This window comes from Actinia tenebrosa, unplaced genomic scaffold (assembly GCF_029948245.1).
Source record: "Actinia tenebrosa isolate PJP-AT-01 unplaced genomic scaffold, QUT_ActTen_1.0 PGA_scaffold13__45_contigs__length_12533684, whole genome shotgun sequence".
Classification (NCBI taxonomy): domain Eukaryota; kingdom Metazoa; phylum Cnidaria; class Anthozoa; order Actiniaria; family Actiniidae; genus Actinia; species Actinia tenebrosa.
Genome location: NW_028292573.1, coordinates 7,015,277 through 7,041,127, shown reverse-complemented (window position 1 = coordinate 7,041,127; position 25,851 = coordinate 7,015,277). Strand labels below are relative to the sequence as shown.

The 25,851-nt window shown below is 39.2% G+C and overlaps 1 pseudogene; it reads left to right on the top strand.

Moving 5' to 3' along the window:
- The first annotated feature begins 5,686 nt into the window (after positions 1–5,686).
- LOC148911715 (uncharacterized) lies at positions 5,687–8,533 on the top strand (annotated as a pseudogene).
- Positions 8,534–25,851: the final 17,318 nt, after the last annotated feature.

Sequence of the window (25,851 nt, the reverse complement as noted above, 5' to 3'; positions counted from 1 at the left end):
AAATTCAACTTGACATAAGCTTATTTAGTCTTTCATTAGGTCAGAACAACAAAAAAGAGAAAATGAGAACAAAGAACTTAAAAGAAGAAGGGAGCTAACTAAAAAGCTAGAGGAAGATGAACAAGGAAAAATGAAAAAAGAAAACAACAAGAAAATGAAATTATAAAAACAGAAGATATTGTTTTGCTCTCTGTTCTTACATATTTACACCATTTAATAATGCAAATTACACTCTTTAATTATCTTTCCCAGCCTAATTTCATGTCATCTTATCTAATGTATATAAACCATCTTGACATGGCAATTAATTCACAGTATTTGATCATATAGATTATTTTTTATAAAATTTAAAATGTCTTAGATTATATCAATATAGAAAGGTTGCAGTATAAATTGTAAATCATTGTCATTACATGATCATATCTCGTGAAACAGAGTTCCAACTTTAGTGTTCCCATAGTAATAGTAATTAAAGCAATACAAATATATTTAATTTGATTTTTTACATGTTTTTGCATATTTTCAATCAACTATGTGTTGAATTTAAATATAATCGAATAAAGATATGCAACTTTATATATGTACAAATATTGCATTTTCATATAATATGAAATATTCATTTTCATCAAATATCCCTGTACATGGTAAATATATTTGTGAATTTGTAATTGTACATTCCCCCTGCACTGTGGGGATTCAAATGACATACATGTTTTTAGTAAAGTAATTAATATTTATTCTTCTACTTTTTTCCTGTGCTTGACGGCTGGGATTCGTGCAATATTAGAAGGGTGGCACCTCCTTTGATGCTCTTGCAATATGTATTTCAACTGGTCCTCTCCATTTCTTATATTTGCGTAAGTCCTATGTAACTCATTGAACTGGTGATGAATAGATTCAATCCCCTGCTCTCCAAGTAGTCCAAAACCAGTATTGTATTGCATGACCCAGTCAATCACGTGGTCCTCTAAGAAGTGCATTTTAGGGAGCACAGTTGCATGGGGGGAAAATGCCCGATAGAGTGCCATGACAACCTTTATGTTGTTTTCTGAAAACAAATGTTTTTAATTTATTCCTATGCAAGCAAAAAGGTGTGAGAGAGATAAACAATTGAAATGAGATATAAACTAATAGTGTTTATAGTACATGTACTTTTGAATTATAATTTTTGAGTTTATTAATACTCATACCAAGCTCTGTAATCTGTGTAGTACCCAGTGTTACAACACTGTTGATGTCCTTATGTACTTTGCTGTACGCTTTGAGGATCTGCCGAAATTGGTATGAAATTTTTTCAGCATCAAGAACGAGACCAGGGCATAGTTCATTGATTATCCTCAATGGAATGCTTGCCAATTGCAAAACATTTTTCTCCTGTTAAAACATGGGTAACATGATTGTTATGATATACATAGTAAATATGATTAAAATGATTCTTAATCACTGAAATGAATAATGATAAATATGATGTACTATAAGCTCTTACCAAAAGGCATTTATGTGTATGGTTTCCATTAAAAGTCCCTCCATGGTATGCTTGCCTCTCAACCCCAATTTCTTTCAAAGTTTCCTCTAATGCTTGCAGGCAGGGACCATCATTCGTCGGGAATAAACTTTCTAATTTGTTATTGTCATCTCTCTAGGAATTTGTAATAAAATGAAAGGCTCATTTTGTAACAAAATGAAACAGAATTGTTTAGCAAAACACAGTAGAGTACCAATTTTTTTGCCTTGCTACGCAGTGCTGCAGCTTTATCTGCCATCCTTCGAACTTGTTCTTCAAGATCATTTTCATAGACAGCCATATAAGTTATGGTAGCATCACAGTCTTCGGCTTTCTCTAACAAGAGCAAAGCATTCATTTCATCTAAATCAGCTTGTTGTCTGGCAGCAATAAATTTTTGGAATTTCATGTTTCCTACCTAAAGTGGTTTAGTAATAATTAGCATTACTGGAAAAAAAATTTAATTTAATTAACATAATAAAACTGCTGTTATCATAATTCTAATTACCATCTTATTCTCTTTTGCCAGGACAGTGGACATTTTAATATCTAGGACATGAAGTGCTTGTGTTAGAAGCATATACAGTCGGTTAAAAATCCCCATGCTGATGTGCAAGCCTGGAAGGCATACCTGTGTAAAAATGTATCGATAAAGGTCAGTGAATGAAGTTATAATGTGTACATGAATAAACAGATAAAAGAGATAGCTTACTTGTGTAATTGGAATGTCAAAAAGGGGCGGTCTGATTGCATTATTAAATTGCTTTGCCTTGAGCATTGGTGATCCAGCTTCCTGGAACTTCTTGTTGTCATTTTTAATTCCTTCAAGTGTTCTTGATGGCTTACTGCCTCTATCTGACAAAGGTATGCAAAGTTCAGATTGGGTGATTAAACACCAAAGGCAACAATGACGACCTGGGAAGAAACCAAACGAGAAATTAAAACAACATGATATATGTTATACATCAGTGATATTGGAAATTTAAGTACCATGCTTATTTGTTTTATTAGGGTTAGTATTTTATTGCATATTTAATAGTTTTTGGCATAGTTTATATATATTTTATTTTACCAAGTTTGCTTGGTACTTTGATAGAAAACATTGTTATACTTAAATACATATATTTGGCTTACTTACCACTTGCCCCAGAAAGGCCATAGAGTGCACATAAAAATGCATAGTCACCAAAAACAAATAACTTCAGTTTCAATGTCCTGTTTCAACAAATACATTGTGGATTATAAAGAATAGTTTTGAGATATTTTTAAAAAGTTAGCAGGTATAAAGTACAGTACATAATTAAGCAATGTTCTTGACACCCAAAATTCAGTACATAAATATTCCAAACATTTTACTACAATTATTGTTGAAGTGGGACCTGCATTTTCTGATGTCTTGTCTGCCAACTAGCATTTAAACAACTGCCAATCAACTAGCTGCAATAATAAAAAAACAATCTCCCTCAAGATATTATTTCTTCTTGTATTGTGGTTTTTTTAATTGACAGTCATTAAAATGCTAGTAGGTGAACAAGGCAGATTCAACAAGACATCAAACTATGCAGGTGGCTCCCACTTCAACAATAATGGTAGTAATGCTCTTTACCTCCATTTCTCACTTTGCAGATCATCTAGGTCATCATTGTAATGGTCCAGGGCAAGCTTGACATTGTAAGGAGAATCATGTGCTTTGAATGCTGAAAACACAACTGTGTTCTTCGTTGAGTTTGGGCTTAATAGATTTGCAATCTCAAAGGCCATCTTGAAAGTACCCCCACCTTTGTCTCCTCCAATTTTCAACCATATTTCATTACTTGGAATTAAACCATTGCGTAAACGGGCTCGAAATTATATACGCTCTCAAATCGGGCGCACGCTTGCAAAGGAGGCGCTTTATAATCAATTACGAACAATGTGCAAAATGTCATGCTATGTGAAGAGTACTTACTGTCCCTCCTGTTCGCAATAGAACTTGGCAACTCGAAGACGTGTTTAGTTTGCGTTTTACTAAATGTGTAGTCAGTCGCTCTTCCTCTGTAGTAAGTGGGGCGTCACTAGCTGTATCAAGCACTTCCGTTAACGTCTTTGGCATTAAATGAAGCACATACTTATTGCATCGGTTTTCATGCAGCTGAAGTTGATCCAATTGTATTAACTGTTTGCATGAATTGCAAGATACCAATAGTGCAGATAAGATGTTCTGTAATACTCTCGGGACTTTACAAAATGTTACAGGAGACAAAAGCTCGTTGCACGTAGGACACTTTGCATAGTTCCCCGCATGGGTGAGCCACGCATATACGCATTTGTAGCAAAATAGATGTTGGCATGCAGACTGTATGGGCTGTTCAAGAATTTCTTTGCAAATTGGACAAACAAGATCTTCTGGTGGTCTGTGAAAACGTAGAATGGCTGGCATTTCTTAAATTATGGGGAGGGGTATAGCATGGGGAGGTATCTGAACAGAATGACTGGACGGATCATTTCGGAACGCTTTTGAGTAACCTCCAGGACGACCCCTTCCTTTTGCTAATTTACGTTTTCTTCCTCCGCAAAGTTTTTTCTCGAAAAATTTACATATTTCGCAGTTATCATTACTATGTTCTTCCCATCTAATTGGTACAGTAGCGGTCTTATAATACCCATCTTTTTGTGCCTTCAAACACTTTGCATAGCAATTATTGCATATTTTACTTGGATGAACATCCTTCTTATCATCTGCAACGTCTACACCAAAAACCAAGGAGATTTTTGAAATAATATTTAAACTTGAACAGTCGTAGAATCGTTCTTTGCGCTTTTCACCATTAAAATGGCCACATACTCGGCAAGATTTATTGATAAACTCAAGGTGAAAATCCAAACAAGACATCTGTAAACGTAACAATTTCAATGTAACCATTTGTAGTCGTACAGAAACAGCAAAAGCATCAATAAAAGACGGCTATTTTGTAGCCAAAAAAAATGTTAGCTGTTAAATAAAACTGAAGGCAAAAAGTACGACAATAAGAGGTTTCAAAAGGGTTTTACCTTAGTCTGTGAAAAGTTCCGGTGTTTGTTTAAAAGGAACTTGGAAAACGCTATTTTGTTAGAAAACACGAAACCTCACGATCGTCAACTCGTCTCATTGAAATCCTTTTTCGCCTAACGGAGAAAAGGACTGAGCAGTTTTTCTTCACATTTCGGTAATTCAGATATGTGTTAAGCTAATTGTCATTCGTTTTTTTGAGAAAACGAACTGAAGGAAAAATAATTAGCAAACTTTCACGTAAATATATTTTTTGAATTCGCCGCCATTTTGGTAACTAGGGAATTAAGTTAACATAGCAACGCCATGTTACCGCGCAGGGGGTTGGAACCTAATGTCCACCGCGAACCAGCCGTGGCCTGCATGCGGGGACGACGTAAAAAGGCGCACCTCCGAGTTGGTAAAGCTTGCCTTTAGCGGCAGACATGACAATATTAGCGTTTGGTTGCTCTCCCAGCAGCTTACCAGTGTCTCCAAGCTCTTTAGGGAAAACATTGGCGCCTTGGTCGTCTTCTACACACCCAGTAAGTCCGATTTGGAAACCATCCTCTCTGACTACGGTGGCGAGATATCCAAGGAACAGTTGCACGAATACATGCGGCATTTAAAGACACACCAACATTCCAAAATGATTTTCTCTTTGCACGCCGGGTCACCTGGCTCGGATTTCCGGACATATACTTGAAGCAAAATATGATATCTTGACCGGGATAATTTTTCTAGAGACTGGGTACTACTTATTTTGATATAAAAACGGGTCGCTGAGCTTCTTGGGATAGCTTTGACAAAGCAAAGAGCGGGAAATTTACAAAGAGCGGGAAATTTACAAAGAACGCGAAGTAAGCTTCATTTTGATACCAAACTTGAGCTGTAAAACTTAAGAATCGACGAATTGCAGATGGCAGACTTCGAGTCAAAATGGCTTCTTAAAGACAAGTTGTGAAATTTGCAGTCTTCTCTTCCAAAAAACTTTTTTGCTTCCAATCCAAAAATCTTACAGAGGTAAATAATGGATTCCATCTTTATCAGGTAAGAATCGTATGTTTTTAATTTTTCATACAAACCTAATCAGAACGAGAAATAATTATATATCTGGACCACCTTTATAGCATAGTCACAACAGTTTGTACTCTTTCACAGCTGACTGTGGCACAATGCCTTATAAGAGAAATAATCGCTTCGATGTGGGCAGCTTTGTAAGGAGAAAACGCGAAGTTCTTCAGGAATTGAAGGAAGAAAAAGTGAATTCCTTGTCTTCTATTAAAACCTTACAGCAGCAGGTCAGGAGATTGAAAAATAAGGTAAGGTTTTTAAACATTTTTGAATTTAAGTTAAGCTTAAATCTGAATTGAAAGTTAAGAACAGCAGTGTCGGACTTGAAAAACATTAACTTAATAAATGTAAGAAATTAAATTTATAAGTTTATTGGCCGATAAGTTTCTGGATTATTAAGAAAGGCTAGGAACAAGACTATCTTGAATAAAATGCTATAAGTAATAGAAAAAATATATTACACGAGTTGTGATCTATATTCAAATTCTCCTTACCTTTTTGATATAATTACTGTTAAAAGTTAATAAGAATTTGTCTTTTGATAAACTATCGAATTTCTGTCTTATTTATATTTTACTTTGCAGTTTTTATTAATCTTATTTTGTTTTGTTTTATTTTTCTTACTCTTATTAAAATTTTACATTTTCTTCATCTTGCAAATGCAGGAAAACCAACTAAGAGAATCAACTAAGAAAGTATCTGCATGTACAACATCACCTCCTCTTAAGGTATTTTTTATTCAGATAACTTGCTTTGGTGCATTCTACCTTTATTTAATGAAAATATATATAATACATAGTTTCTGATATTTTAAGTTCCAAAAAGAGTCAGGTCTCCTACATTGCTAAACAGTCCTGCTTGTAACCAGAAAACTCTCCAAAGAAGGAATGAAGAAACATTCAACTTGGCCCAAAAAATATACGGAGCTACAAACAGCAACAAAAGGCCAGCACTAGATGGACTCTTTGACACCTTGCAAAAGAAGTGTAAGATTAATGAGCTAGGGGATTATGTATTGACTAACCAGAAAGTCACAGAATATGTAGTAAACAAAGTCCAAAAAAAGGAAATAGATAATTTTACTAAATCACACCAAAATGTATTGAGAAGTATAGCAGCATACTATTCTGCTGGTGTTATGGGTAAAAGAAAGTACCAGGCAGTGCGTCTTGCTACCTCTATGACATCCAGTAAACGCAAAAGGGGTGGTCGAACTGGTCTGAAATGTTTGGGGAATCGTACAATTCCTAAATTACTTACTTATAATCAGTTGATAAAGGAAATCAATGCTATAGATATTGGCAATGTATTTCCAGTTGAAGAGCTGTTATCAGGTGATGATGAAATTAGCATAAATGGTAGTTTTCGTGACCTGAGAGAATTTCTCCCAAGACTTGCTAACTTCTATTTAAGCAACTCAAAGAAAGATAGTCTTAGATGGTTTGGTGAAACTGAAGGTAACTTCAAGGTTGCTTTTGGGGGGGATGGTTGCCCTTTTGGAAAGCATGAAACAGCTTGCTCATTTCTAATTAGTTTCCTCAATACAGGAAAAAAGGTTGCATCTAGTAATGATAATTTTTTAGTCTTTGGTGCAAACTGTGAGGAAACCTCTTTGACAGTTACAAAATATGTTCAAGCTGTTTACAAACAGATTGTGGATATAGAAAGCAAAGTTTTTCAAGTACAGGGTTTACATGTGACATTCAAATTTTCTGAGCTCCCCAATGACATGAAAATGCTAGCCATGCTTGGAGGAGAATTGTCCAATTCTGCTAGATCTTTTTCTTCATTTGGAAATGTTACTTTTTCAGATAGTGGTGACCTACATGGGACTTTTGGCCAGGGTCAAAATCACATGTGGAAGCCATGGAGTTATAAACACAGGGTTGAAGTAGTCAAGCTTGTGGAAAATTTCAAGAAAAAGTCAGAAACTAAACAGGTTACAAAGCAAACTAAAAGAACTAGTATCACAGAATTTATTGCTAACCAGAAGAGTCGCCAGGAACATCTTCCTCTTATAGGGAGACTAATTGATAGAGCTCATGTTGAACCGTTGCATCTGAAAAACAATGCATGGCAGTATTTTTTTTAGAGCTTTATTTAAGGAAGCATTAGGAAAGTCCAAGCTCAAACCTTCACACAAACTTTTTTCTGATATCAGTCAAGACATCTGTGTTGCTAGAGTTGTAACTGCTTTGCAGTTTGAAGTGAAGGCAACCCGACTGGCAAAGAAAGTTAGGATGTGGTATAATGAAACACAAGGGAAAAAGGGGGACATGCAATACAGGTTTACTGGGAAGGAGTCAAGGATGTTTTGCCATAATTTCATGAGACTTATAAGGCACCTGAGTCATGAGGATGATAGTAAGAAGCAAAGGCAAACAGTCCTGGCTTTAGTTTATATAGGCATCAGGTTGAGAGACTGCTGCTCAATCTTCAACAGATTTGAAGTCAAAGATGCTGATTTATGTAATCTTGAAACTAAAGCCAGAGAGTACTGTCATGCCAACAAGCTGTTTCTTCCTTACCCCATCAATCCAACCATCTGTACTATTGGCCATGTTTTACCTGTGCATGCAAAGCATGTGTATGATATCTACAAACAAGGGCTCCTTACAGTCACAATGGAGGGTAGAGAAGCTAAACATGTTGCTTTGCACAGGCTGAGCCAAAATTCCACATATCAGACAAGATGGAAAGACATATTTAGACATGAGTTTATCATGGCAATATGGTTGCCCGAGCACAACCATGTACCATGCCTATACTCACAAAGCAAAGAAGTTTACATACCTTCGAGAGTTTTTGAAGATGATAGTTTCTGCTATTGTGGCCTAGAAAAGGCAGATCCTAGTGATAAAGAATGTTCTTTCTGTGGTGACAAGCTCATGGCTCTTATACATTACAGTGTCAAGGCCAAAAGCTATAAACCTGGCCTGGCCCTTTGAGTTGTTTAGCCATGTGCATTCCTGAGATTGCTAGATTTGCATACAATGTTATGAAAAATGTGTTTCTTATCTAGTTCATTATTATTAACATTTCATTGGTATGAGATTATAATATATATCTTAGATTGATAGTTTTTTATATATAATATTATAAAAATGTGTTTTACTATCTAAGGTTTTGATATCAAAATATTCATATATAGAGGATATAATACATATAGGATATAATGGACAAATACTAGATGCTACTAAATGGCTAGAGAACTGATTTAACAAAGCAAAAATTGGTATTAATTAGTATTATTTGATACAATTATTGCTTATGGTTTAGTGCAAGCACTCTAGTGTTTACACATGATCATATACTTACATAGATTGTACTTGGCTGGTCTAAGAAAATCAAATAAACTGATGACAATAATAATGTAATCTATGTTGCATATTGAAGTATTTTGAAGAAAATAATGATAATAATAACAAATAAAATAAAATGTCTTATTATAGTCTGGTGAATCAGTATCCATAATGGCACTTGATAACTATTTTCGAGTTTCTTTCATCGTAAGTTAAAATGAAAGGCTTCTCACTGTTCACCAAAAGTTCTGCTTTGCATCCCTTCGCCTGCCTTTAAATGTCTTTTGCAGCATATCTTTAACTTCAGTAGCGCTGATCCCAGATAATTTCGAAAAATCACGAATTAAGCGCTTCTTGTGATTGAATTTGAGTACAGAAGACTTTACTGTTATACCAAAATTCGTAGAAGATTTTGAGCAAGCCTCGATGATGATTGTAAATATTTGTTTTGGCAACCCACGTCTTAGTTCAATTGACCAGGAGTTTTTGGCTTTCGGTGATCCTGTCATTCGTCTCTTGATGGACTTAAGCCACAAACTGATCTCGGAAGCAACTGCAGGTCTTACACTGATAGTTTTATTCAAGAGTTTGTCCTGTTCGTCTAACAGTCCAACCTGATGGCGTCTGTAAACTTCCCTAAGTACTTCGCTAGCTTCGTCTTGGAAAGCGTTGAATGAATCTACCGAAGATCTAAGAGGATAAAAATTCTTCACAGATCTTCTTAATACCTCCTCGAGACTAGGTGATTCTTCTTCGCTGCCTTCTGAACCAGATTCTGCTAAAACGTCTTCTAAAACTTTTTCCACTGTAAAATTATTATTGCAAGCCGCCATTATACTTTTTAAGAATGCCGCTGACCGTTTGCAGCATGATCGCGGTACCTAAATGTCCGATTTTTTATGCCAGCTGACCCGGCGTGTTGAGGTTTCCCTACACGGTTGGAATCTATAATTCCTAATGTATATGAACATTGAGCAGTTGTTAGATGAAGTCCCCGCGCAATTGGATGAGAGTAACCTTAAGGAGCAACTTAACATCCTTGTGTCTTCGGGGAAGTGTAAGGAAATGATAGGTAAGGACCTCAACCATGAGCAGGTTAATAAGTTGTCAGAGGAGGAGGTCAAGAAGTTCCATAAGAGATACGAAGCCGCCCTTGCAAGTAAGACCACGAACGCCGTAGCAGACTCCGCTATTAAGCTGGCCACTAAACTGCTTGGACTTGCACTGCCCATAGACGACGTGGAGGCGCTGCAGAAGGACATAAGCGAGGACTATGTCATTGCTCAAGAACTTAAGATAACCTGTGGGTGGTTGTCTTTGAAGTGCGGTAAGTTAATGGCAGTCGCATCTTTGGGACTTCACGTAGCTCAGCATGTCGACTTGAAGGAGGTACTGGTGTCTTGGAAGGACTTTAAGAAGGACAAACAAGTCGAGGAGATCTTCAAGGCAGCACTTGCCGAGGTACCTAGTCAAGTCGCCTCAAGTGATGCTCAAGTCATCCACGGGACTTAGTCAAGTCATTATCAAGTCATTCACGGGACTTAGTCAAGTCATTGTCAAGTCATCGCCAAGTCGCCACAAGTACTTAGTCAAGTCGTCATCAAGTCATCGTCAAGTCGTCGTCAAGTTACTTGTCAAGTCCTTCAAGTCCTTAGATATAAGATGAGTGACACCGAAACGAAGGCGGAGGAAACCCCTCGAGTAGAGAAGCAAATTACCAAGCCTAAATCTCCAGGTAGAGTCGCTGCGGGGAAGAAGCTCGCTGAGATGAACAGAAAGAACAAAGCCAAAAAAGAAGAAAAGGTGGAGGAAAAAGAAGAGGAATCCTTTATTAATCCTGGGTCGCCAAACCAAAAGTGGAATTCAAGGCCGTGCATGTGGAGCCTCCTAAGAGAAGTAAGATACCCGAAATGGAATAACTTTCTCGCTTTGTAATATAATGTCGTCAGCATTGATGAAAACAGTTGAAGAAGCAGCTATTATTACTTCCATCGTTGCGGGCATTGGTTGGGTAGGTAAGAAAGTGCTCAAAGAAGACTTTACTGAAGACCCAAGCAAGAGCTTCGCAAATTTCGTTAAGATGCCCGCTGCCGTAGGCGGGGCTGTAATGTTAAAGGACTACCTACAGAAGGAAACGTACCTCCCTAAAATATAATGGTGAGCGTGGTCGCAGGCGGAGTTATTGCAGCGTTAGCATTCACTGGAGCTAATTATGGTGGTCAATATTTGGATAGATTAGTTAGAGGCAACAAAAGCGATGCCGAAAGAAAAAGACACGACTTAGCCCTGGAGAAATATCAAAGGGACGTTGCAGCTTGGAATGAAAAAAGACAAGCTTACAGGGATTGGTTGGATAAGAACTACCAAGACAAGGTGCAGGCGGATAAGAACTTCGAAAATACGGACTACGCCTTTAAACTTTATGCACAGACGCACCCCGACTTTAGGATTAGCAAGCCTCAATTTAAGAATTACTACCAGCTGTCAAAGAAACAAAAAAACAGTGAGTTGGTCTTCGTAGGAGTCGCAGGGCTGGCAGGAGGCGCCGCCTTAGCGTATTTAATATAATGATCGTCTTTTTGGAAAGCGACAAGAATGACTTTACCACTTATTTGAATCCCCCCATCAAAGCCCATACGGTTCGGGTGGTCAGTTGCTCTTTGTACAATTCTTGGTATAATTTGATCAATGGGATGGTCACCGTGCATAAGGGGTCTAACAATTATCAAGGTGAAATGCTCCCAGATGGGCATTACACCCCAATCACACTTGCAAAAGAATTAGCTAAACGCGGTTATACTCTTACCACGGGATTGCCGCACGAAATGACTCTCAAACATAACCTACCAAATGGCTTCTCAGTAACCCTTGGAAAGCTTGACGCATTGGGATCTTTACTAGGTGTCTCGGGTAAATCAATCACCAACACAGCAGTTCCCGTAAGTTGGAAAGTCGCATCCTCTTACGAAGTCTATTGCGACTTGGCCCACAGTTACAGTAACGGAAAAAAGTCCACTCTTATGTCCAAGTTCCCACCCAAAGGTAATCCATTTGACCTGGTAGAATACACTCCCATTTCTTTAAACTATGATCTCTCTTGTAATTTGGTAGAAAGCATAAACATCACCATTAAAGTGGACGGAAAGACGGTGGACTTTAACGGACGTAAGATCAATCTCGTCTTGGAATTCATATAATGGGTCGAACTGAGGACAAACTTAAGAGGATTTACTACGGACCTGAGGGCTATTGGAGAGGAGCGTCGGCTATCAAGAAACTCGCGGCCGCGGCCAGAGTATCAGAAGAAACGGCTAAGGACTGGTTAAAGAAACAAACTATCTGGCAGGTTTATCTTCCCGTGCCTAAGTACATTCCCAAACCAAGCTTTACCGTAAATACCCCTAATGAAGTTCATCAGGCAGATTTGCTTTTCTTACCACATGACACGGTGAGAAGAAAGACCTATAGATACGCTTTGACCGTGGTTGATATCGCAAGCAGATACAAGGACGCCGAACCCATAACCAGCAAGGCTTCTAGGGAATTCGCAGAAGCCCTAGGTAGAATTTATAAGCGCGTTTTGAAATGGCCAAAGCTGCTGCAAGTGGATTCGGGGACGGAGTTCATGGGCGTGGTTACCAAGACCCTGAAAGACCACAGCACCAAGATAAGAAGAGCCGAAGCAGAGTACCACAGAGGTCAGAGCATCGTCGAAAGATTCAATAAGACCCTGGCCGAGCGTCTCTTTGGATACCAGTATTGGGAAGAGTTGGAAGATCCCTCCAAACGCAACAAGGAATGGACTCAGAGGCTCCCCCAGGTCGTCGCGGCTTTGAACAACGAGGCGACCAGGTCTACTGGAATGAAACCCAAGGACGCCATAAAAAAGAAACACGTGGAACACAAGTCCTACGTCAGAAGTTCAAGGGCGGTCGGACTAAAGGAAAAAAAGCTCCCCCGCAACATAGTGGTCAGATACCTCTATCAGCCGGGGGAACTCGAAGGTGGCAGTAAGAGAGCCACGGATCCTAACTGGTCTCTGAAAACGTATGAGATTTCAAAGTCCGTCACCAAGGAAGGGCAACCCGTGTTGTATTACCTAAATGGCCCAAGCCGGGGATTTGTTAAGGAAGAGCTGCTCATAGTCCCCAAAGACTCAAAGTAGCGCAGCACCGCGCGCCCGATTACACTCTAGGCATGTCAGTCTTACGTTGCCTCTGCAATGCCCGCGTTTGTTATTTATACGATCCACGGAGAACTGCTGATCATCATTTGGGTCAAACCTCCATAGTAGTGGTATGTTACATTTAACGCAGCGTTCCCCTTTTTTATATACGTCGTCCACGCATAAGTCGAACGTTATATTTTTTTCTTCGTCGTGCCGCTTGTAGCGAAGGAGTTTCTTAGCAATGGTCTTTTTGGCTACGTCCTCTGGCGTCTTATCGTAGCGCAGTTGCGGACCCCAGGCTCTCGTTAACTGTTTGGCATACTCCACACGACTTACGGCGGTGTAGATAAGGCTGCTCCAACATAGCCGCTGGTCTATGATCCATAAGGTTTCTTTTATGGTAAGCCCTTGCGCGCTGTGGACTGTCATACAATAGCCCAAGCGCCAATCTGGATGGGAGGTAATTCTTTCCACCTTTTCTATGGGTACCCAGGCTTTGTCATGCGTTACTGCGTTCTGCAGTTGGATGTCGGTACCAGGTATCAAGACGTCTCTTTTTTGCATGCGGGTGTCGTGGGGTTTATAACAAACGGGTACGGAATACGTAGGGAAGCGCTCTCGGTGTATATTTAGCAAATCCTTTTGTATGCGAGACTGTGCTGCGCGCTTACTACTTAGCACCAGATCCTTCGGATGCCAGGCGTATAGAAAGTCCTCGTACTTTTTCGCTCGTACGCGTTTGCGCAGTGTTTTGCATTGGTCGGCATCACTAAGGTCCCGCAGTTCTGCCTTTAGGTTACGTATTTGATCCTTGCTGCGGTAATCTGTGTTAATTTCCTCACAGTGGTCTGCCATTTCTAGCAACCATTCGTGGGGCATCTCTCCGGCTATCGGAGGCGGCTGGCAGGGATCTCCGGCGAAAATTACTTGGCATTTCCCTCTTAGGAATTCTACGAACTCCTGCAGGAGTTCTAAAGGAACGGTGCAAATCTCATCCCAAAGTATCACGGGAGATATTTCACGTATTGCGTCCGGCACCCACTTTTGACCATTCCAGCGAAAGAAGCTGTGGTAGGTCTGCGCGTCGTAACCCATTTCGCAGAGTTCTCTTTCCAAACGGTGCGTTGGCGTTAGCACCTTTATCTTAGGAAAGAGTTCTAACACACGCGTAGTTTTACCACTGCCGCCCGTACCGTACAAATAGGAAAAGCGTTGGTAGGAAATGGGGTCTGCGACTGACGGTAATGGCTCTTCTGTAGGTGTAATGGAACCTTTAGTGTGTCCACCGTGATATTCTACACGTTCTCTCCAAGCTTTTATCTCTTCGTCTTTGACGCGCCATTGACCGTACAGGGAATCCGTAGCTACGCGCGGTACGTCCTCTTTGTCAAACCGCAGGAGCATTGCGAGAAGGTTGATATGCGCATATGCTAGCATGCTGGCGCGTAAATGGTAATATTGCGGTCTGTGGTCCTGGTAGTAACACATCGTTCCTTTGTCATGCGCGCGTTTGACGAGGAAACTTAGTTCGCCTTCGTCTGTTATTAGGCGCCGCTGCATATGTTTTTCACCTTCTTTTGCGCCTTGGGTGACCTTTCCTATGACCACCCGCGCTGTGGGGTTATGCTCCGGCAACCATTGCGTGAAGACGCTGTGACAGAGTATGGCTTCATGCGCTGTGTATCTTAAAAGCTTGCGCTCTTCGAAGAACGTCAGCAGGGGCACCGGTATCCATTCTTTCTCCTGCAGGTGCTTCCCATACCACGCATTATTGGATGTAAGCCTTTCGTAAATTTCCAGCTGGTTAACCGTACGAACCCCGTTGCTGGCGTGTCGTAGTGACCATCCAACGCAACGCGGAAGAACTGCGAGTCTGGATGCCCGTAACGGTCGTAATATTCCTTGCAATCACCAAGGCCTTTGAAGCTTGAGGGGTAGCAGTGTTCATATCCAGCGACACGTATTCGTCTTCGTCGTATTCCATGTTCCACAGTCCACCGTGACCGTGTTCTACGCAAGCTTTAGGTATGTCTTTGAACTCCTCCGGCGTGCGTTTCCAACCGTTTCTTTTCTTCGCGGCTAAGAAGTCCAAACTGCGACTGCTGAGCACTTCGTCGGATAAGTCTTCTCCTAAAATCTCACAAGCGCTTTGAATGCGCTGGTGTTCCACTTCAGGACGATACAAAGTACCATCTTGGGTCATAAATTGACTTCCCTCCGCATCCATTAGCCAAATAGAATTCTCGTGCATTAGTTCTGCAAGCGGCGACTCCTTGTAAACGCGCGTCTCCTTCTTCTTTGGGAACCTTAACGCCCTCCACGCATGTGCGTTATGCTGGTAAATTACGATAGGCGCACCCCGGCCCCCATACTTGTGCGTCCCGGAGTAAATGAAGCCGTCGGTGATGTCTTTCACGTGTATGCGCTTCTCTAACGCGGTTTCCAACTTCTTGATGTTGTCTATTGTTGCTCCGGCCCTGCGGGTGACATGCTCCCATTTCTTGATGGCTTCTCTTCTCTTCAAAGTTAACTTACCACCGCGGGAGGAATCCTCAAAGAACTCCCTCACCAACTTACCCACGCAGTTACCGGGATGCCGCATTGGTTTGAGCTTCTTAACGTCCGGCTTTTTGATCTCATAAGCACCGTAGATAACTACGGTAACCTGGTAACCAACCTCGTAGAAGAGCATGTCGATACCCACCAGTGCTCCATGACGCGTGTCCTTGTTTAAGACGAACAGGTCCTTCCTACCCGACGCCCGTATCGGATTACGGCCTCTTTCTATTACCCATTCGCCGTCCAAGTACTTTATAAACGTCATCTCCAAACGGTATTCGCCTTCGGGCATCAAGTCGATTATCCTTTCTGCTCTTTCCTCGTCCATAGTTTCATCTGTATTTCCATCCATAAATGTCGTGAAGGCAAAGTTCAAGTTGTCCAACGCGCGGGTTTTGAGCTTACGCACAGTTTTGTTCTGAATGCTCTTGATGGTGTCCATCTATATCTAAGGAATATCTTTTCCTCCGTTTGTGGTACACAACAAAATATCTTAACCAAAACACCTGCATACGGGTAATTCCCGCGGGGGACGCATGCCACTTGGGTCGGGTAATCCCCGGTGTTCCCGGTACCCCCTTCGCGAGTCCCCCTTACTGCTGCTAATACCTGACGAGGTCGTCACAGATAACGGCCCTCAGTTTGCGTCAAGGGAGTTCAGATAAGTCCATACAATAGCCGAGCAAATGGAAAAGCAGAGTCGACGGTCAAAACAGCCAAGAGACTCATAGAATAGACGACCAAAGCAGGCACTGACACGTTCTTAGCCATCCTTGACCACAGAAACACGCCCACCCAAGGCATGGAACCAAGCCCAGCTCAACGGCTCATGAGCAGACGCACAAAGACGCTGCTTCCAACCACGCAGGAGATGTTAAAACCCCGCACCACAGTCCCTGAGAAGGAAGTCACATCAATGATTAGGCGGCAAGAGAGGCAGGCCCAAAACTACAACAGGTCAGCAAAGGTGCTAGAGCCTCTCGAAGAAGGTGATGTAGTCAGGATTGCAAGGTATGGACAAAAGCCATGGTCAAAGCCAGGCTGGATCAACGGTCTTACACGGTGGAAACGGAAGATGGAGCAGAGTACCGCAGGAACAGGGAACAAATAAAGAAGACCAAAGAACCAGCACAGTTACCAGAGACGCTAAAGACGACGACACTTCCAGCAGTGACAGAGTTACCAGTGAACACCACGCGCACAAGAAACACCTGACATTGGAGTCCCCGACGCCACCCCAGTACGGCCACGTCGATCGGCGAAGCCCCCAGCATGGATGAAGGACTTTGTGAGCAAATACCTCAAACATTTAAATACAAAAACATTCAGTATTTGGACATAGTATTTTACATGACTTTGAAACCTTTAAAGGGGAGATGTTATATTATGTTACTGTTCATGGCGTGACATTACGTCACACCCTATATAGAATTACTTAGTTTTTGATTTCAGAACTGATCTTGTAGTTTATGGCCGTGTGTAATCACCAATAAAGGATCCAACACTAGTACCCAATAAAGCGTAACATAACAATGGTCTCTGCACATTGAATCACTTTGCTCTTCATTTACTGCTAAAGTTAAAGTCCTGAAACGTGTAAGTTTCCTACCTATTTCCATTTTAGAATCAATCTATTTCAAAACTGTACTTCCAAGCATCCTCTATAATATGGTTGTTTGGGGTTCTGGTTCTAAATTGAAAGAACTGGAACTAATTCACATTAGAGCTGCCAGGCTGATTCATAAGTTGCCTAAAAATCTTAAGGATGAAGATTTTTTAATCAAAGCAAAGTGGATGCCATTGAAATACTTTTATACTTTTCGCCTTTTAATTATTACTCACAAGGCATACTATGATTTAAACTTGGAGGAAATAAACTCGTTAGTAGTTAAGAGTTCTAAAAGTTATAAATGTCCACATCAGCCAATCCACCACTCAAGGTGGGTTTGGTTTAATAGATATACAATCAAAGGTGCGCGCACTTCATTGTCAGTGGATAAAGCGGTGGGCCCTGTCCCCATCGAAATGGTGTGCTTTCTTCTCCTTTTTTGTGGAGAAAGGATTGGTGATGATTTACGTTCTGTTCTTTCATATCCTGCATATTATCCTTCTCATTTACTAACGGATTTTATGCCTCACTTTTAGATGCTTGGGCATACGTCGGTGGTCATTTCTCAGTTCAATTGAAAACTTTTGCTATTCTGCGGTCCTCTGATGGTAGTGCATTGTCTATCTCATCTCTTACTACAAAATCTGTTTATTCAAATATCATTGAAAGGAATGTTATGCTTCCTAATTGCGTTTTGAAATTTCGCCCAATCTTTGGCGAGCTCTATTGGACAGACACATGGTTACAAGTGAACATTATGCCTTTAGATCGTTCGTGATCTATCGTGGAAGATTTCCAATGGAGTGCTCTATACCTGTGATCGACTTTTCAAGTTTGGTATGAACATTGCTTCATGCTTTTGTGGAAATCCTTTGGAAACTCCAGTTCATTTATTCTTTGAATGTTATATCATGCAAGAACTGTTATTATGGGATCAGACCTTATTTCTGCGTGTTACTCCCTTGTCGCCATCCTTTCAATCTCGTCATATGCTATTTGGATATGACAATCATGAACGGCAGATTATTCCACCTGATTTTTCCTATTTTCTTAATCTGTTGAAGTACTTTGTGTGGTTGGCCAGGAATGAGTATCGCTTCTTTGAAGGTTTTCTCCCCGTGGCCTCTGTTGTTAAAGCAAAGGTTGTGAAACGACTTAATATCCATCTGCTCTGTTACTCTGAACGTTCGGTTAGTCGAAAATCAGGGCGTTTTTTTAACAGATCCTGGAATGTTTTGTGAAAGTTTTCTCCGGATATTACTGTTATAACCTGGTCAGCCTAAAAGTAGTTTTCTTTGTCTTCTTTTCACTTGTACTTGTGTAACGTTTATGGAAGGGAAAACGTTGTGTTCGGTTGAATAACCTATGAAGTGTTTTGATGAGTATAATCCTAGGTAGACCAGGACGATACTCTATATGTAAATGATGTTTTGATTATCTTTTTTTATTATTTTTTATTGTAGTAATCTGTAGTGTGCACCCCGGCGTGTCTCTGGCGTAGGACCCCCCCCCCCCCCCCCCTTGCTAAAGACCACCATGATGTCCCTTTTGCACATCTTGGGACACTGGTGCGAAGCTAAAACAAAAAGGGGTTAATCATTTATGGTCTAGGGGCCGACTAACGTCTCCCTTAGGCTTCGGCCGAAATTTCTGATCAGGCTGTAATTTCCAGTCCTCCCGTGGATAGCGATATCGGGGTCGATATCTCTGGTATAGCCGTAAATGCTTCGCGCTACCAAACGACGCTTCAGCATTCAAGGTCTGGGGGTATGGGCTCCGGTTATTGGTATTAAATAATTAAAAAAAGCCATAACAAAAAAAAATTGTAAAGATGTTGTTGCTTTAGTTATTTGTGTGCCACATATTACACTTCTAATTTATAGACAAAAATAATGATATAGCATACTTGATAATAAATAATAGAACGATTAAAATGAGAAAAAAAATTAACTTAGGAAGACAAATTAAGGAAATAGGAAATTCTAACACAATTGAGACAAGAAAAGAATGAAGGAATGATATAAGCAATAAAACAGCAGTAAACTAATTATTTTGTTTCATTCTCTTTAACTTATCAAATCATAAAAGATGTCCCTGTGATTCTGTTGATAATGATACCGTTGGTAAGTCTAGCCTACTTTTGCACCTCGTGGCCAGATTATTTGCATACCCAATAAACCAACCTATATTATACCACAACATACAACATAATTTAAGGTGAGTTACAAGCTGTTCGCCAAAGAAATTGTCAAAGCCCGTGTTGTATTTACATACATTCCCTTACAAAAGCATTTCGATAAATAATCCCGCATTCATTGGAGAAAATCTTTATTTTCTCAGGCTGAAATAAAGAATGTCAACGACTTTAAAGCTCTGATTACCTGCGCTCGAAGATAGATTTTTCATATCGTGCAAGATGAAAGAGGATGAGTGGAGTGTAGACCATCCACCCCCATATGTTTAGCCACAGCCCTACCCCAAAGGGGAATGTGAAAAAACACTAGATAGCAGTATTGCATCTGAAAATTTCTTTGTTGAACATTGTTTCCCTATGGAATACGGTGAAGAAAAATTGAAAGAAATTGTCAATATCCGTTGTACTTACATACATTCCTTTATAAAAGCCTTTCGATCGCATTCATCGGACACAATCTTTAATTTCTCGGGCTGTACTTCAGCTGCGAGCTTATATTAAAAAGTTTCAAAAACTTTAAAGCTCTGGCTACCTGCGCATGTAGATAGTTTTCTCATATCGTGCAGTATGAAATGTGCAGAATTTGTAGTGGAGTGTAGACCATCCACAGCCATATACTTAACCACAGTCCTACATCAAAGGAAATGTGAAAAATATTAGATAGCAGTATTGCATCTGGAAATTTCTTCTTGAATATTATTCCCCTATCAAATACGGCGAAGATATAATGGTTTTAAAATTGAAATCAAGTCGCAAAAGAATTTCTCAAAATCCCTGGTCTGCATTCATACATTCCCTTATAAACGTTGATTGCAGACAAGGGAAGGACTTGTACCACAAAATCATGAATTTCTCTAACTGTAGATCCACAAGAGGCATAAATCAAAAAGTTTCTTCACCCTTCATCATCTATCATCATATTCAGATTGCTAGATTGTTGATATCCAGAGAAACGGAAGAGGATAAAGCCGTCGTTTAGGGTACTTGCTAGCCTCTTGTCTGCCATCTTTCTTGTTCGTTTGAGTGCAGTGGGCCTAGCAAAGAGGTCATTGAAAGATGAACTCCTGCCTTTCGCACCTAAAATTTATTTGTCCAAAATCGATCTACCATCAAAATCGGTATAAAAAATCGTGTTTTAAAGTGAATAAGGTAAAGTGAAAAAAATGGTCAAAAATCCAGTATTGTGCCTATACATTCCCTTATAAAAGCTGTTTGCACAACAGGGAAGGACTTGTACTACAAAATCTTGAATTTCTCTGCCTGTAGATCCATTACAGGTATAAATCAAAAAGTTTCTTCAGCCTTCATCATCTATCATCATATTCAGATTCTAGATTGTTGATATCCAGAGAAAATAAAGAGGATAAAGCCGTTGTTTGAGGTACTTGTTAGCCTCTTGTCTTCCATGTTTCTTGTTGGTTTGAATACAGAGGGGCTAGCAAGGGGGTCATTGAAAAATGAACTTTTGACTCTCGCCCCTATAATTTACTTGTCCAAAATCAATGAACCATCGAAAACGGTAAAGAAAATCGTGTTTTTAACTGATTAACGTAAAGCGGAAAAAATGGTCAAGAATACAGTATTCTACCTATACATTCCTTTAAAAAACCCTGTTTGCAGAACAGGGAAGGACTTGTGCTACGAGCCACACAAAAGGAACAATCGCAGACCTGGTGATTGGGGGAGCCTAGGATGAGTAGAATTTCCAGTAGAATTTTATGCAATTGGATAACTATTCTAAATCAAAGAAATAAGTATTTAAAAATGACTAACTCGAGGACTTGGACTGCGTGTATTTTTCTAGCCATCTCCCAACGAGGAACCTAAAATGGTAACCGCAGTCCTGGTAATTTGAAAAGCCTAGGAGAAGTAGAACGTTCAGTCCAATATTATGCAGTCAGATAGTAGTCGTACCCTAAGATAGATAAACTATCCTAAAATAAACTCTTATGTATCTAAAAATGACCAACTCGACGACCTGGACTGCGAGTATTTTTTTCTAGCCATCTCCCAACGAGCCACCTAAAAGGGTTAACCGCAGTCCCGGTGATTAGGAGAGCCTAGGAGGAGTAGAATTTTTAATCGAATTTTAAGCAGTCGGATAGTAGTCGTACGCTACAATAGCATAAACTATCCTAAAATAAAGATTTATGAATTTAAAAAATGACTATTTCAACGACCTGGACTGCGAGTATTTTTTCTATCCATCTCCCAACGAGCCACCTAAAAGGGATAACCGCAGTCCTGGTGATTAGGAGAGCCAAGGAGGAGTAGAATTTTTAACCGATTTTTAAGCTGTCGGATAGTAGTCGTACCCTACTATAGCATAAACTATCCTAAAATAAAGATTTATGAATTTAAAAATGACCAACTCGACGACCTGGACTGCGAGTATTTTTTTCTAGCCATCTTCCAACGAGGAATCTAAAAGGGATAACCGCAGTCCTGGTGATTAGGAGAGCCAAGGAGGAGTAGAATTTTTAACCGAATTCTAAGCTGTCGGATAGTAGTCGTACCCTACGATAGCATTAACTATCATAAAATAAACTGTTATGTATTTAAAAATGACCAACTCGACGACCTGGACTGCGAGTATTTTTTTCTAGCCATCTTCCAACGAGGAATCTAAAAGGGTAACCGCAGTCCTGGTAATTGGAAGAGCCTAGGGGAAGTAGAACTTTCAGTCCAATATTATGCAGTCGGATAGTAGTCGTACCCTACAATAGCATAAACTATCCTAAAATAAAGATTTATGAATTTAAAAAATGACTATTACGACGACCTGGACTGCGAGTATTTTTTCTAGCCATCTCCCAACGAGCCACCTAAAAGGGGTAACCGCAGTCCTGGTGATTAGGAGAGCCTAGGAGGAGTAGACTTTTTAACCGAATTTTATGCAGTCGGATAGTAGTCGTACCCTACAATAGCATAAACTATCCTATAATAAAGATTTATGAATTTAAAGAATGACTATTTCGACGACCAGGACTGCGAGTATTTTTTTCTAGCCATCTTCCAACGAGGAATCTAAAAGGGTAACCGCAGTCCTGGTAATTGGAAGAGCCTAGGAGAAGTAGAAAAAACCATCAAAACCATCAAAGTAAATCAACAATTCTACGGCCTGTCCAAACACGGCCCCCTATCTTAGCAGCGCTCATTTCGAAACTCAAGGTGTCCGTTTATGCAAAGAGGAAAGAAATACTCAGCTTGTTTGAGCAAACAGAAAGTGAGGCCAACACAAGATTGCTCTGTACATTGATATATTCATGGTCATTGGATGAGCCTAGGGGTAGTAAAATATTCACGCCAATTTATGCAAAAATGTAGTTAAAATGACTAACTCGACAACCTGGACTGCAAGTATTTTTTCTAGCCATCTCCCAACGATGATTTAAAAAGTCTCTATATAAAGAATTTATATATCCAAAATCGATCTACTATCGAAATCGGTAAAAAACATCGTGTTTTAAAGTGAATAACGTAAAGCGGAAAAAATAGTCAAAAATCCAGTATTCTGACCATACATTCTTTTATAAAAGCTTTTTACAGAACAAGGAAGAAATTGTACTACAAAATCTTGAATTTCTCTGACTGTAGATCCATTACAGGCATAAATTAAAACGTTTCTTCAACCTTCATCATCTAGCATCTTATTCAGATAGCTAGATTGTCGATATCCAGACAAACTAAAGAGGATAAAGCCGTTGTTTGAGGTTCTTGTTAGCCTCTTTTCTAGTATCTTTCTTGTTCGTTTGAGTGCAGTGGCCCTAGCAAATAGGTCATTGAAAAATGAACTTCTGCCTTTCGCACCTAAAATTTATTTGTCCAAAATCGATTTACTATCGAAATCGGTTAAAAACATGGTGTTTTAAAGTGAATAACGTAAAGAGGAAAAAATAGTCAAAAATCCAGTATTCTGCCCATATATTCTCTAAAAAACGCTGTTTACAGAACAGAGAAGGACTTGTACTAGAAAATCTTAAATTTCTCTACCTCTAGAACCACTAAAGGCATAAATTAAGGCGTTTCTTCAATCTACATTATCTAGCACTTTATTCAGACAGCTAGATTGTGAATATCCAGACAAACTAAAGAGGATAAAGCCGTCGTTTGAGGTTCTTCTTAGCCTCTTTTCTGCCATCTTTCTTGTTCGTTTGAATACAGTGGGCCTAGCAAGGGGGTCATTGAAAAATGAACTTCTGCCTTTTGCAGCTAAAATTTATTAGTCCAAAATTGATCTACTATCGAAAAAATAAAAAAAAATTGTGTTTTAAAGTGAATAACGTAAAGCGGAAAAAATGGTCAAAAATAGAGTATTCTGGCTATGATTCCCTAATAAAAGCTGTTTGCAAAACATGGAAGGACTTGTACTACAAAATCTTGAATTTCTCTACCTGTAGATCCACTACAGGCATAAACTAAAACGTTTCTTCAACTTTCATCATCTATCATCTTATTCAGATAGCTAGATTGTGGATGTCCAGAGAAACTAAAGAGGATAAAGCCGTTGTTTGAGGTTCTTGTTAGCCTCTTGTGTGTTATCTTTCTTGTTCGTTTGAGTGCAGTGGGCCTAGCAAGGGGGTCATTGAAAACTGAACTTCTGCCTTTCGCACCTAAAATTTATTTGTCCAAAACCGATCTACTATCGAAATCGGTAAAAAAACATCGTGTTTTTAAGTGAATAACGTAAAGCGGAAAAAAATATTCCAAAATCCAGTATTCTGCCCATACATTCTCTTACAAACGCTGTTTACAGAACAGGGAAGGACTTGTACTACGAAATCTTGAATTTTTCTGCCTGTAGATCCACTAGAGGCATAAATTAAAAAGTTTCTTCAACTTTCATCATCTAACATCATCTTCGGATTGCTAGATTGTTCATATCCAGAGAAACGAAAGAGGATAAAGCCGTTGTTTAGGGTACTTGTTAGCCTCTTGTCTGCCATCTTTCTTGTTCGATTGAGTACAGAGGGCCTAGGAAGGGTGTTATTGAAAAATGAACTTCTGACATTTGCACCTAAATTTCACTAGTCCAAAATCGATCAACCATCGAATACGGTAAAGAAAATCGTATTTAAAAGTGAATAACGTAAAGCGGAAAAAAATAGTCAAAAATCCAGTATTCTGCCCATACATTGCCTTATAAAAGCTGTTTACAGAACAGGGAAGGACTTGTACTACAAAATCTTGAATTTCTCTCTCTGTAGATCCACTAGAGGCATAAATAAAAAGTTTCTTCAACCTTCATCATCTAGCATCTTATTCAGATAGCTAGATTGTGTAATAATATATACTTGTCACGCAACATTAGGTTCTATTATATAACAAATGTAATATGACTCTCTCTCTACACACATTGTATAAAGTCAAAAATCCAGTATTCTGACCATACATTCTCTTTTTAACGCTGTTTACAGAACAGGGAAGGACTACAAGATCTTGAAATTCTCTGCCTGTAGATCCCTTAGATGCATAAATGAAAAAGTTTCTTCAACATTCATCATCTAGCATCTTATTCAGATAGCTACATTGTGGATATCCAGTCAAACTAAAGAGGATAAAGCCGTTGTTTGAGGTTCTTGTTAACCTCTTTTCTGCCATCTTTCTTGTTCGTTTGAATACAGTTGGCCTAGCAAGGGGGTCATTGAAAAATGAACTTCTGACTTTTGCAGCTAAAATTTATTAGACCAAAATCGATCTACTATCGAAATTGGTAAAAAAAATCGTATTTTAAAAAGAATAACGTAATGCGGAAAAAATGGTCCAAAATACAGTATTCTGCTTATACATTTCCTTATAAAAGCTGTTTGCAAAACAGGGAAGAACTTGTGCTACACAATCTTGAATTTCTCTGCCTGCATCTATGTGACTTGGTTGAACCCTATGTTCCTTCTCTTATAATCTAAAATCCTATGGCAAAAGGAGTTTTTCATATGCAGCCCCTGAACTATGGAAAGGCGTTCCACCTACTCATCTTGCCACTCATTTTCAACTTTTAACAGTAATGTAAAGAAATGGCTTTTTTAGGCAAACCTTTGATTAATTTCTCTTTTCTAAGTAATTGACAATATTTTTATCTAGTAAAATTATTAAAGTTATTATTAATCACCTTTATACTTGTATCAAAAAGGAAAAAATGTATAAAAAATAGTTATCCATTTATATGTTATAGTATTGTAGGCTTAACTTTTAATATATATATATATATGTATTTCTTATTTTTAATCCTTTTAAAATTATAACTTTTTCCTAATGATTCTTTCAAATTATCCATTTTTATATAATATATGTTTGTAAAGCGCTGTCGAACCTTGGGGAATTGACACTCAATAAATCATAATCATCAGTATTATAACCCTCACGCGACTGAGACAAACGAATAAGTATTTATTACAATTCGAAGATGAATCCTATTTTTCATTCTAATACCATTA